Here is a 13,388-nt window from a genome sequence, read left to right as displayed (position 1 = left end):
AACAACTCACCTTCCTCGAACATGTATGAAGACAGGGTACCATTCAGTCCATATCAAAACCCCTTCTGTTATCCTCCCCTCCATGCAGCACTACAGACTAAACACTGTAACATTGCACTTACTCCTACACCCACCACCCAGCATTAATCATAGAAACCTCACCCATGATAACAAATAAGGCTTGGCAAACTCCCACCAGCCCTGGCACCAACTTTGATTCCACTCCAACTTTCACATTCAAAACCACACACTCTCCCATGTTTGTCAGAGCAAGCACTTACCTAATCCATCTATCAACACCTCCACAAACTACCTAGTTTCCTCTACAAGATGCACAACTTGCTCCCTAGTTCGCTCCATCCCCTCCACTACCTCCTTACTCCCCTCAGCTAACCCAAACTCCAATAGAAACCAGAACAACTGCCCCTGGAACTCCATCCCACTACGCAATAGCACACTTGGACCAATAGGGGCCAACATCAGACTGTCAAAAGCAGAAACAAACACACTCCTCGAATCTGACAAATCCACCTAAAAAAAACCTACCCAGAGACATGCCCTAGATACCAGTGATAATAAGCCAAACAAGACAAAGACAGAAAGAGTAACCCCTGACTCAGCCACACTCCATGACCTAATCAACAAAGGCAGATCTGCAACTAACACAGATACAGCTGAGGAGACCATGTCAGAAGAAATTTACATTACTTTTCTCATGGAGATCTGGCCAAATTACTTCACTATAAATCTGATAAACCTCCTATTGCCAAACCCCAGCTACACAATAAAATGGCTCGACACAGGGAGGGCAGACAGAGAAGGAGAGATGCAGTAATTCACAGGTATACAATCCAAATCAACAAGTTCACAAAGAAGATATAGTCTATCTTGAAATGCCATACCTTGGAAGAGACCTGGTCTCACTGAACAACAGCTCTTCACGGAACAACTGATAGACCTCATAATACATTAAGCCTGCCTCAAAACTTATAACATCCTTTTTGGGTACTTCAAAATACAATGGAACAACACTGAGAACACACTCATAACACAATTGAATAATGTATTGGCAAACAATGGCCTTCCACAACACTTCAAGAACCCCATGCAACTAAAAGTGGCCACTATTGACCTACTCATAGCTGATACTGTCACCCTCAGCACAGACTTATCCGACCTATAAAAAGGTTGGATCACCATATCGTACTCATCTACAATCTGATTACCAAGCAACAAAAGAACAAATATACAGACCGAAATGCTGGACAAGGAATACCATACAAATCAATATTGCTAAAGTAGCTACAAAGTTCAGTTCCCACTTCATGCATCCAAACAACCAACACTCTGTAGATAACCTGACTACACGCTACAACAATACGATGTCTAACATATTCAACAAAGTTGTATCACTAAAACTCAAGAGGTTTAAGAACAAATCATCATGCTCATGGTTCAACGAAGACAAATGAAGAAAGAAGACAGTTTATAGTAATAAAAAAGAGAAGGAGACACAATCCTTCAACCTTGCAGGTCACCCTACTATGCCAAAAAAGAAGCATATGCAAGATAGCTTGATTCCAGTGGGTGAAACCCCGAAACCGGTCCTAGGATGCTTGTTTCCAGCCCAGTCCAGGGAGGAGCTGGCTTGACAGTTCGGGCTGGACTGTTCCCATGAGGCACAGGGTCAAGGCTGATTTGCATATGGTTGGGTTCAAACTGGAATGGCATGGTGAGCAAAAAACAGATGGATTTAGGCCCAGATCTCTGTACTGGGGTGAATATATGACATTGTTCTGGATTCTGTCCACCAACTGCTGTTTTTGCTCTGTAAGAAGGACTGCTATTCTGCTGCTCTGCTGCCTGAATGAAAAGGACTTAACATGCATCTTGAACCCAAGACCACCAGATTGACTTCAAGGGATGGTTGGCTCGTCTCCTGATCAGAGCCTCAGGGATAGCAAGGCTCCTGGACTCTGCCTGTGCGAGTCTTGCCCACCAAGTGGTGCCACCCCAGTCCTGGAACTTTGAAAGTGGGCAAGAATGTGCTCTATCAGCCCAGCTGTGGTCCTTTGGGCAGAACTAATGCAGAGCAACACATCTCTTTGCAGCTCCACTTCGGAACCACCAGAGCGCAACACATCCCCGATGCCAAGCCTCACATTGAAGTCTGCAGTCTCCTCAGAACCGCCACTGTGCAACGTATCCTCAATGCAGGATTAAGCATCACAAGCCCCTTGTTACTGGCATCTTCAAATAACAATACAGGACTCAGCATCACAGGCCTGCAGCACCCTCAGAATCTTCGCTTCACAACGCAGGTTCACACAGAGCTTCTTAAACCAAGATTTAAGGTACTTTGTTCAGTGGGCCTAACTTAATCCCTGTACCCGACCCACACTCCATCACAGTCAGCCCGTACTTGTGATTCATCCCGGCATGAACAGACAACCACAGTTGACACTTTGTGCTTCTCGGCACCATTTTCACTCCAATTTATAAAATTGGCTATCACCAGCTGTACTAATTGGATCTTTATGGGTTTGGTCTGAGATAATTTGTTAAATGTTACTCTATTTTTCTAAGTTGGTTTGAGATTTTTGTTGTGTAGTGTTGTCACTTTATTATTTTTTTAATTGATGCACAAATACTTTACAAATTGCCTCTATGTTAAGCCTGATTGCTTTTTTGCCAAGTTACCAGAGGGGTAAGCACAGGTTAATTTAGGGTTTGCTTCTTTTTCATCCTGACACACTCATGGTTGCTACTTGAGTAGGGTTTTGCCTCCCTCTGAACCAGTAACCAAATGTCCAACATTGTTGTTCAGTGTTAGTGGTTAGGACCAGTGTTCATGCAGTGTCATATAGTTAGTTTGTGGCGCAATAAAAATTCCAGATAATTAATTTGATACAGTTTGGATATGCTTTTTCATTCTCCTTCGGTGGCTCTTTTGCTTTTTCCAAATCTACTCCCATTCATCCTGGCTGCCTATGACCTGCAGTGATGGAATTTGAGCTGGCTAACCTGGATGGCTTCATTATGTTTAAGCTAAAGCAGTTCTGTAAGGGAAGGGAAATGACAATCAGACAAAGCTTCAGCAAGATCTGAGGACCAGGACAGTTCACCAGTTGCTGACAGCAATGGGGACAGATCACTGACCCCAAGGAGCCACCTAAGGAGGCAACCTTCTGGGCCAGCACCAGAGTGTCTAAAAAAATATCTGGGAGGGGAACATCAAAAGGGTGGGCAGTGGTTTCAGCTGAAGAAAGGTGGGGGGAGGGACTTAAAAATAAGCCGCTCTCTAAAGGCCCCAAAAATAGTTCCCAAGGGAACCATAGTAACCAGTCCCAGTCTGAACCAATGGAGAAGGGGTTCTTTGATAAGCAAACAGGGAGGTCTGTCCCCCACTGTGCTGAGTGCTACAAGTATGGGCACTCCAAGAGAGACACACGATGTCCTAAGAGGGCATAGTCCTCCACTGATGGGAAGACACCTGCCTTGGTGAGTGTAAGGCTTAGAGAGGAGGTGGTCCCAGTTAGCATGGGGGAGAGTACAGAGATTACATTAGTGTCCCTTGGGATAGAGATGGTGTCAAAAGCCCATATGCCTTCCATTACATCCACATATAATCATCAATGGGCGAAGGCTGGAGGCTCTAAGAGACATAGGAGCCTGTATGGATAATGTGAAGCATTATCTGGTGGCCTCACAGCAGGTCATCCATAATACATTCCACCAGGTCATAGTTGCAGACAACCATAAGAGTCACTACTCAGTGGCTCTGGTTCCCTTTGAGTGGGGGGGTTTCAAGTTCTCTAAAAGTAGCTGTGAGTGCAGCCAGGCCTGTAGATTGTCTGTTAGGCATCGACCTAGAGTACTCATTCTGGAGGCAAGTGTAGCTGGAGATGTTAGGCTTGCCTAAATGGGTCTGTATGACCACAACGTCCAGGTTGCTCAAGAGCAGAGTCAAGGAAGTCTGGGGCCTGGAACAATGGCCCAGGCAGCTACCAAGGAGAAAAAGGGCAAGAGGCACAGTAAATCCGTCCTTGAAGTTTCCACGGTTCAGGTTGACGGGACACCTGGGGAGGCGTTGCCCCTGAGCCTACCTGTGAGGACATTGTCACCCTTGAAGACCTGCCCTAGCTTTCTGGATGGCAAGTTGATGGCGGGCCCCCCATGGAGGAATTCTCCAAAGTTCAGAAAGACTGCTCCACTCTGGAGGTCTTAAGGTAGCAAGCTGAGGCACACGCAGCAGGTGATATCTATGGAGATCACCTTATCTATAGAGAGAATGACCTGTGGTAGCCCAAGTGATGGTTGTTCCCCTGTAATACAGGGCCTTTCTAAAGGAGTTGGTTAAGATTTACCCCTAGCAGGACAAGACCTTTGCCAGACTTGTTTCCCACTTCTATTGACCCCGGATAAAGACGGCCTCAGGTACATTTTGCAGGTCCTGTTCCATATGCCAGGTCAGTGGAAAAGCAAGGAAAAAGCTTACGGCATCTCTAAATCCCTTACCTGTCATTGCAAACTCCTCTGAGTGGATGGGCATCAACATTCTTGGTCCCTTGAGCCCCAAGACAGCCTTAGGGAACAGATTCACCCTGTTCTTTTCGGACCATGCCATGCAGTACCTAAAGGCCATCCCTCTGAGGTCGGTGACTGACTGATGCACTATCTGCATATCAGAATACTTGAACTCCATGTTGGATGAGTGTGGAGTAACCTACAAGTTCTATACACCTATTTACCCTAAACAAACAGGCTTGTTCAGAGGTTTTCAAGACCCTCAAAGGCATGATAATGGGCCTGCCGATGCCCATGATGTGAAAGTGAGCTAGTAGAACCCAGAGCTCTCCCCGACCTCCTGTCTACCCAGGAGCCAAATGGGCTAGTAGAGGGTGTTGTTAACCTCTTCCTACTCTGACTCTAGAACAGCAGAATGGTACTTCCCAAGTACTGGGGCAGTTTGTGTCTCTTTTCTCCCTAATTCCTGGGCTTATACATTTGTGTAGCCATGACATAGATACTGGAGACATTATGTTCCATGAGAAGAACATTTACAGGTTATCGCACAAGGTAAGAGCCAGCATCAAGGCAAAGGTCTCTAAGATGATGGTCTTAGGGGTTACTGATCCCTCCAGCAGTCCCGGGTCCAGCTCTGTGGTTCTGGTACCCACGGTTGTCCTACCGGTCACCACTTGAGAACTTCTATTTTGTGTGGACTACAGGTGAATCAATTCAATCACCAAGACGGATGTTCACCCCATCTCCTCAGCTGATGAGCTCATAGGCAAGCTGGGTGCTGCCAAATTCCTCAGTACTTTCAAACTCACATCATGGTACCGGCAAATTGTCTCACTGTGGGGGCAAATGAGAGATCTGCATTCTCAACCCCAGAGGACCACTTCCGGTTCTGAGTGATGTCCTTGGGCTTAAAGAATGGCCCTGCCCCCTTTCAGAAGTTGGTGAACATGGGCCTGGATATTAAGGAGACATTCTGTGACATCAGTCGATATGATATAGCTGTCTTCAGCTGAGAGAAACACCGGTACCGCCTGCAGTAGGTATTTCAGGTCCTGCAGCAGGCGGGCTTGACTGTCATGGAAAGTAAGCGTCAGATAGGGAAGGGTATCATGGTATGTCTGGTCCACATGGTGGGCGGGGGCAAGTTGCAGCCTCTCCAGGCCAAGATAGAAACTATCCTGGCAACCCCCAAAACAAAAACTGAGGTGAGGGACTTCCTGGGCCTCACCGGCTGTTACTGGTGGATTGTTATGGGTTATGGCATTAACAAAGCTGACTTCAAAGAAGCAGCCCAAAAAGGTGATCTGTACTGAGGCCTGTCTTAAAGTCTTTTGCTCCCTCAAGGAAGCCATGTGTGTGGCACCTGTACTTAAGGCTACTGACTTCTCTAAGGAATTCATTGTACAATAGTACACTTTGGAGCATCACGTGGAGGCCTAGACCAAAAAATAGACTTGATTAGCAAGAGATTCCTTCCCTGGGAACGGAGGTGGACTGGTATTGAGTGGGAGGTCTATGCTGGGCACTGAAGAAGCTGGGTCTGTGCACTGGTCTCCTGATGAGAGCCTCAGGGACAGAAAAGGTTCCAACTACCTTGAGCCCAGCACCTGGACTCTGCCTGAGTGATCCATGCCCCCCAAGATTGCCACCCCAGTCCTGGACCCTTGGAAGTTGGTGTGAAATTGCTCTGTCAGCCCAGATGAGCAGAAACGAACAGAGCATGATGCATCTCTTTGCAGCTCCACTTTGGAATCTTCACAGGGCATTGTATCCTCAATGCTGAATCTCACATTGCGTCTTCGAACCACTGCTGTGTGATGCTTCCTCAATGCAGGCTTTCTTACTTTTCTGACTCTTGTCAATTATGTCCTCGACCATGATGTAGAACTCCACAGGAACTGCTGCTGTGTAATGCATCCTAGATGGGGGTTCATGCAACACTCTGCAACATTTGTTAAATTGGTGTAGGATTTTTCTTGCATTGTGTTTTCAACTTGTTACTGCTTAAAGTGCTGCATACATACTTGACTCATTGCCTCTAAGTTAAGCCTGGCTGCTTTTACGCCAAGTCACCAGAAGGTTAAGCACAGGTTAAATTGGGGTTTTCTTGTGTTTCACCCTGACAAGAATTGTGATTGCTGCTTGAGTAGGCTTTCACCCCCCTCAGCCGGTAATCCAATTTCCAACAGCAACCTTAATAACAACACACCACCTACAGGACCAATGACTGCCCCAGAAAACATTACTCATGTCTGACCCCAGCCTCTGAAAAACACTGCAACATGGCAAGAATTCAAACTCCCTCAAAACATTAACCCATCAAATTCATCTCAGGCCAAAATCCAACACCACATGTCAGACACCTTCCCCTCAGCCTCAGTAATGGAAATCAGCAGCCTTATCGCGCCTATATGGACCAACCTAATCAATACCTCAACTATAGAAGAAACAATTCCAGACCGCTTAAAGATAGATACGGTGTAGGCAAGTGCTCTTTTTGGATGATCACTAACAATTGTTGCTGAGTTTTGCCACTGGTGTTTAGACTATGCATACTGCAACACTGCTGTCCAGTGCCTAGTGCATGTGCTCTGACCAATTAAACATGTGAAATTTGGTATATTTTACATACTATAAATTCCTAATATATGATACAAATTGTATCTACAGCCTGAATGGTAAAAGTGATTAATGCACTCTTCACCCATTGTGCCATCCACTACACTGACAATGCAAACATGACTGTACGCCTATCATTTTAGCATAACAATGCAGTTTTAAAACTGCAAATTTAAACCATCAAAATAATCCCTTTTAACAAGCATAAACCTTCATTATAGTTAAAAATATGTCACTCTTAAACAGTCTTTATGACCTAGAAGGCAAAGTGCATGGTATTTAAAAGTAGGACATGTAAATGTTTAATTTTCAACATGTTCTTACAGGGAAAGGGCTACAAAGCCTAAAGTCACTCTAGCAGGGTTAGCTGTTCCATCAGAAAGCACTGAAATGCAATACTAAAATGTAATAATGTTATCAACAGCAGCGTACAAGCTACAAAATTCATTCATGCATTTCTTGAAAAGTGTTTTACATGCCCAATTCACTGATAAAGTCAGAATTGTGATAAATATTCAGAAATATGTATTTTTAGAAAATACCTTTTCTGTGCCTAGGACAATTTGCATGAGCTCTCACTGTCACTTGGTAGCTTAATGCCCCCTTGATGAGGTGTGAAAACTGGTCACAAAGCAGAACAAATGCCTTGGATGTGGGGAGGTGCTATGGCCGTTTGGCAGGACGACCATCTGAGCTGTGCCCAGGAACCCTGTAATGGGCAAATGTAGCTGATGCCCGAGCATGCCTTTCTTTTGTCCCTTAAGGTGGGTATTCACCAATCCCAGTGGGAGAGGAGCTACATTCTGAGCTGTTTTGAAGGGACCACAGGGGTGGCATTGCTCATTTCCATGGCCACACCTATGGGGTGTGCTTAGAAAGAAGTTACGTTCTGCCAACTTACTTTTAGGTAGAGAGGTACACTGTGGGATTTTTTACACAAGCCTACACAGGAACTGTTGCAAAAGGGTTAGGGTTACCCTTGGGAACTTTTCCCCTATTGGTTTGGGAGGAAACCTGTGAGGAGACCTGAAAGGATGGACCTGCTCCCACTTGTACAGAGAACAAAGAAATGGACTCCGAGGGTCAGATGGCTGAACTCCTGTTCAGCTAACGGGACACAAGAAGCTGCTTTTCGCCCTCTTCCTGAAGAGCCCAGCTGACCAGTTCCAAATGGACCTGCCCTGGATCGTGCTGATGGCTTCTGCTGGAGTGAGTCTTGAATCCCAAGTGCTGTTCTTGAGTTCCTGGGACCCTTGGCCAAAGAGCACTCCTCCTAATCTTCTGGGAGTTGAAAACTTTTAGGATCCAAAGACCTCTGGAGGACCGGTACAAACCTACCGAGACACTTCGACGAAAAGGCCAATTATTCAGGCTATCCAGGTTGCAGCCGCATGGATAATTACTGAAGGGGAAAATCTGTTTCAGAGGGACATGGCGGCAAAGGTATCCTCCCTCAAAGAGCCTTGTTAAGATTGCAGCCCTCACATTCTTGATGAATTTGATCTCCAAAAAAGTGGCTACGACCGAAAGTAGAAATTTTGACTGGGTGAAGGTGCAAAAAGTATACAGCTGGTGAGGAATCTTTCCTTGGAGTGAATTTTGAATTTCTCCTTGTCAGAGATTTCCCTACAAAATGCGATGGATTCACCAGGACCTCATTCGATTGCTATCCAGCTACAGCCTGCTGCCTTGCCCTGTTTAGGATCTTTGACTGTCATTTTAGAGCCTAAGTCAGGCGGTAAAACTTCTGACTGGGACAAACATGTTTTTTGTACGTGACCTACACTCCACCGTGGTCCACCTTGAATTGTGGCTAAGACCTGATAAAGCACAACCAGACGACTTTTCTTGGTGCTTATTGCTTTTGGGTGCTATTTTTAAATTTCAATTTTAGAAATTCTTCCCTTGGTTTCCATTTATGGATTTTTGTTATTCTGTTGTAATTTTGTTCTTTAGCATTTGTCTATTTTAATTAACTGGATTAGATTTTTTTTTTTGTATTTGAGTTTTTAACGGTTTTGGTACTTCTAAATGCTTTACACTTTTTCTTAGATTAAGCCTATCTGCTATGTACCATAGCTACCAGGGATTACGCTCACTTTTTAAGCACTAAAACCTGTACTGGATCTAACAAGAATAGTGATATTAATATTATGTATGGTGTATGTATGGTGAACTACCGTATTAGGATGGCCAGCCAAACCCACATGCGCACTTATAGCATTGCACATTCTCCTCCATGATGATCATGAATCAGGCCCCGCCCCCAAGTCTCGGACAGGAAAGAAAAATAAAATAATATTAAAGTAGAACAAACAATGATGGCCAGGGGAACTTGTTATCGCACTATTCCGTGTAGTCAGAAATAACTGCAAAAACACATGAGACACTTTGTGATTGCCCACCTCAGATTATGGTTATGCCACCATGAAACCACAAATAATTAAACACGAAAAACAAAGCTCTGAAAGGCAACCTAAGCAAACTTCAAATAGTTGAAAAGCACAAATGCTCAATTTTTACACAAGAGTCGGGAGGAAATCTTTAGGTATTCAGTCCTTTATTTCAAATAAGATGCTGGACAGTCAATACAGCCAACACGTTTAACCCGTTGTGGGCTTCTTCAGGGCTGCAATATATATAATGATAATGAAAAATACAACACATAATGTGTACAAAGAAAGCTAACCAAAAATACATATAACAATTGAACTACAAACGATATAACACACTACAACAAATGCAGACAGGCAAGTATTCTTAACAGAAAAACTCAAAAGAAAATATCACAATTTACAAAACACAAAAGATCATGTCTAAAATACAAATACAAAAAACATTTTTGCTGCACATGTTCAATTGAGAAACTAAGTGAGAAAAACACATGCCATAGTTGCAGGTAGATTTTTAAAGGTAAACGTTTGTTCATAGAACATAATAACCAACTATATTTCAAATTAGCTATAGTTCTTCATGGCCCATTATGTCCCAAAGTACAAATAGATTATATCCTCAATTTACCATCAAATGAGAAGAGAGACTCCTCTAGATAGTATGTTCAATGTTGCGGTGAAAAAATAGAACTACAAGCTGAAAGAAAAAGGAAGAAGACAGAAAATCCACTTAACAAGTGAGTACATTAAAAAAGGTAATCTGTGGAAGTAAGGAGCATAACATCCTAACACACAAGAATAAAGACCCAAATCTACCTATGTTATGGTAAGAAACATTGAAAATAGAAGATATAGTGGTCATCTCAACAAGATTAGTTAAGTCTCAATCCAGGGACAAAGAGAGACAATAACAGAGTATGGTCATACCTGTGTCTGACAAAATATTTTCTTTGTCGTAGTCCATGGGTGACAAGAAATTTTAAATAAAGAAGAATTTCATTTTTTTTTTCTTCTTTCAAAGAAGAACTTGAATATTGTGCAGCACCAGTAACTATTAATAATTACAAACATAATAAAGAAAAGGACAACAAATTGTGACTGCAACATAACGCATTTCAAAAGCAAGAAGCTACAAACAAATATAATTTCAGAGAATGTAAGTGATGAATTTTAATCTGTCGTGCACATATGATAGAATAAAAATCCATGACTCCAATGCATACAATTTTTATCAAGTGGTCTAAACCTAGTGTAAATCACCGATGGCAATTATCCATCGAATTGTTAATGAATATATATTTCATTAAAAAGACAGACAATGACAAAAGAGCGATATTCACAAAGTATCTGTTGGTCAAGAGTAAGGTACGAACAATGCTAATGATGTGGAACCATCAGCCACATCTAGATCGGACCTAGAAAAAAATATATAAGAGTAAAAGCCCAAAAAATATTGAGCAGATCTATCCCTTATGCTTAAATTTGAATTCACATCATCAATGGCGTGTTAATAAATAAAATAGTGCCAGAAAATACCCAATGTATCAATAAAGGTGTAGTCAAACAGCAGACATACTACCAATAGTTTCAAAATCAGGCACATTAAATATTTTAATTTTGTTGGCCATTCCTACATTCATCTAGTGAAAACAGAAAAGGGGTCATAGATAGTAAAATGGCGTGTTGTTCACACTAGTCACAAGAAATTAAAAAACTAAGCGTTAAGAAAAGCAAAATGGTATCCATAAAGGAAGGATTGTCAACCTACTGTTCCCACAATGCACTGACACAGTATTAGTATTGTGTGAATTAAAGGAGAGTCTGTATGTTTAATAGCGATTCTGAAGTCCACACACAAAAATGCCCGAAATTCCAAAATGTCACAATGCGCAAGTCAAAGACCAAACAATGCTTTCACTACTAGCGGCGCCGAATGCACCCTACAAAAAGTAACATTCCCGAATGCTCCCACAACATACACATTTCCCCAAGATGTAATCCGAATCCCACGCAGGAACACTATCAAGCGCAGAGCCAATTTTATGGCTAAGCCGTGCTTCCAGGCGAGCGCTGTTAAAAATAAACTATAGCTTAACGCTAGCGTCTTACCCGTACTCCTTTCCGGCGTCTCAGTCTCCATGGATTCAAAGGAGAGCATCAACCTGAACACGCCTCCAGTGCGTCCTTATATACTAAAAACATAACCAAACAACTAGAAAATCTCACCCTGGAAATATTAATTTTCAAAATATGGATCTCCATCCGCATTTCCGTTATACACCTTATGTAAACTAGAATGCTAAAAAATGGAAATGGCGACCATTGAATTGGAAGCTCTATGCTACATTTCTGTTTAGTGTCATTTCGACAACTGCACCTTTAGTAGTCAAAACATCGGCCAATGAAAGGGAAATGCGTATTCCCATTTCAATTTGAAAGACTAGAGCGAACAAGTACTAATTATATTTTGCAAGTGTCATAACTGACTTTGAAGTTTTGTATCTTTATTGACAAAGAAAAAATTGTGAATTAAAGACTCAGTGCTTTTAGATCAGCGAACTTTTTATGACACATCATAGTTCAACTAGTATTTTTACGGAGTCTAATACGTCTAATAATATTATTTTTGCGATCATCAACTTATATCTATCCCTGTTTATTTATTTTCCGCCATCATTATAATAATGTTAAATAGTTTGAAATACGATAAGGAACAGCATAGTTACATTGTGAATTTTTTCTTTGTCAGTAAAGATACAAAACTTCAAAGTCAGTTCTGACACTTGCAAAATATAATTAGTACTTGTTCGCTCTAGTCTTTCAAATTGGAATTGAACAGAAATGTAGCATAGAACTTCAATTCAATTGTCGCCATTTCCATTTTTTAGCGCTCTAGTTTACCCAACGTGTATAACGGAAATGCGGATGGAGATCCATATTTTGAAAATACATTTTTCCGGGTAAGACGTTCTAGTTGTTTGGTTACGTAACGTTTTTAGTATATAAGGACGCACTGGAGGCGTGTTCAGGTTGACGCTGTCCTTTGAATCCGTGGAGATTGCGACGCCGGAAAGGAGTACGGGTAAGACACTGGAGCTAAACTATAGTTTATTTTTAATAGCGCCCGACTGGAAGCACGGCTTAGCCGTATAATTGGCTTTCCGCTTGATAGTGTTCCTGCGTGGGATTCGGACTACATCTTTGGGAAATGTGTATGTTGTGGGAGCATTCGGGAATGTTACTTTTTGTAGGGTGCATTCGGCGCTGCTAGTAGTGAAAGCATTGTTTGGTCTTTGACTTGCGCATTGTGGCGTTTTGGAATATCGGGCATTTTTGTGTGTGGACTTCAGCATCGCTATTAAACATACAGACTCTCCTTTAATTCAGACGATACTAATACTGTGTCGGTGCATTGTGGGAACTGTAGGTTGACAATCCTTCCTTTATGGATACCATTTTGCTTTTCTTAACGCTTAGTTTTTTAATTTCTTGTGACTAGTGTGGAAAACATGCCATTTTACTATCTATGACCCCTTTTCTGTTTTCTCTAGATGAATGTAGGAATATCCAACAAACTTAAATTATTTAATGTGCCTGATTTTAAGACTATTGGTAGTCTGTCTGCTGTTTGACTACACCTTTATTGATACATTGGGTATTTTCTGGCACTATTTTATTTATTAACACGTCATTGATGACGTGAATTCAAATTTAACCCCTTCGCTGCCAGGCCTTTTCCCCCTCCTGTGCCACGCTCTTTTTTGGCTATTTGGGGTAGTGCGCGCTGAGGCCCCTGTAACTTTTTGACCACATAAGGTATCCACGCCAAATTTACGTCCTTTTCTTCCA

General features: G+C 42.4%; 1 protein-coding gene across 1 annotated transcript in view; it reads right to left on the bottom strand.

Annotated features, from left to right (window-relative positions):
* Positions 1-13,388, bottom strand: part of LOC146816609 (cysteine-rich venom protein-like) — a 559,639-nt gene that overhangs the window by 158,246 nt on the left and 388,005 nt on the right. The gene's annotated exons all lie outside the window — the stretch shown is intronic.

Source organism: Triturus cristatus, chromosome 6, assembly GCF_964204655.1.
Source record: "Triturus cristatus chromosome 6, aTriCri1.1, whole genome shotgun sequence".
Lineage (NCBI taxonomy): Eukaryota > Metazoa > Chordata > Amphibia > Caudata > Salamandridae > Triturus > Triturus cristatus.
The sequence above is the reverse complement of the archived record's forward strand: the minus strand, read 5'-3'. Positions and strand labels throughout refer to the sequence as shown.